Source organism: Sciurus vulgaris, assembly GCF_902686455.1.
Source record: "Sciurus vulgaris genome assembly, chromosome: 8".
NCBI classification, from domain to species: domain Eukaryota; kingdom Metazoa; phylum Chordata; class Mammalia; order Rodentia; family Sciuridae; genus Sciurus; species Sciurus vulgaris.
Window position 1 is genome coordinate 114,719,273 of NC_136468.1, and position 1,878 is coordinate 114,721,150.

A 1,878-nucleotide genomic window follows, 5' to 3' on the forward strand; every position below is an offset into this window, starting at 1 on the left:
AAATAAGAGTACTAACTCAAAAGGAGGAAGAAGGAAAAAAATAAAGGTAAGTGTTGAAGTTAATACAGTAGGAATGGGCAAATCAACAGGTTATAGGGAAAGAATCTGGCTTGACACCTTGTTATAAAACAGTTTTGTTTGAACATAGTTCTGCTCATTTATTTACTTATTGTCTAGTGCTGCCATAGAAATTGTATGGCCCACAAACTTGGAATATTTATTATTTTATCCTTCACAGAAAAAGTTTGCTGCCACTTGTAACAGACAGTAGTTAAATCAATGAAACTAGAAAGAAGATACTTTGAGAAATTCAGTGTTGGTAAATCTGTTTCTAAATTGATAAGGTATAAGGGAAAATACAAATTTCCAATATTAGGGATGGAAGAGAAAATGATGCTACAATTCTATAGACATTGAGTACTGATAGAATAATACAAACAAATATATTCTATTTGATAACTTTGAAGAAATGAACAAATGCCTTACAAGACAAAAAATATTGATAGAAAATCTGAATAACTTTATGAAGAAATAGAATTCATAATTTATAACCATATAAGGAAAACTTCAGGCCCAAATGTCTTTGCTGGGGAGTTTTACCAAACATTTAATAAAGATATAATATTCAGATTTATGTAGAAAATAGAGAGGAGGAGGGAATATTTTCCAAGTCAGTTTTTGAAACTAGCATTCTCTGATTTCAAAACCAGATTACTTTAAATAAAATTGAACACCAATATTCCCAATATTCCTCTTGAATGTAGATGCAACATTTCTCAACAAACTATTAACAAATTCAGCTAGATATTATAAACATAATTTATTATGATCAACTGAGATTTTTTCTTAGAAATGGCAGCCTGACTTTGTATTTGAAAAATCAATACAACTCATATTAATAGGATAAATGGATAGGGGAGAGAGAATGTTTTTGCTTCCTCAGCATGAAAAGAAAAAGTGCATTTGAAAAAAATTTAGTTCACATTCATGATCAAAACTTCATCAAAGTGGGAACAAATGAAAATATCTCAGACTGATAACACTTTTTAACATGTACAGCAAATATCATATTCGATGAGAAAAGACTGAATTTATTCTCCCAAAGATTGGGAACAAGGCTCCATTCCCATCACCTCCATTCAGCATTTATGGAAGCCCTAGCCAGTCTAGCTAGTACAAACCAGCAAGACAAAAAAGTAGAAACAAAAATATTAATTTTTTAAGTCATAGATAGTACATTGTATGTTTAGATATTCCTAAGGAATCTACAAAACTGCCCTAGAGCTAATGATTTAAATTTAGAAGGTCACAGCATACTTCCAATGTACAAAATCATTTGTGTTTTATGTATTAGCAATGAAAAATTAGAAAATTAAATAAATTTTAAATACCATTATATTTACATATTAGCATCAAAATCATGAAATATTTAGGGATAAATTTTAACAAAATATATCCAAAATCACTGCACTGGAAATCACAAAAAAATGCTGAGAATAATTAAATATATTAAGAAAAAAATACTCATGATTTGGAAGACTCAACACTGTTAGTATGTCAAGTCTCCCCAAACTGATAGGTGTAATACTATTCTCAACCAAACACCCAGCTATGTGTTTTGTAGAACTTGGTAGGAAAATTTATAAGAAAAGTTGGAGAACTTCAAGACTTACTATGGAACAAGAGAAGCAAGACAGTATGTTGACTTAAGGATTAATAATTAAAAAGAACAAAAAGACGGGAGTCCAGATTTGGGTCAATCAACTCGCACAAATATGGTCAATTGATTTTTAAGAAAAGTATCAAGCAAGGTTCTGTGTTTGATTCCTAGCCCTGGGGGAAAAAAACAAAAACCATCAAGGTAATGCCATAGGAAAA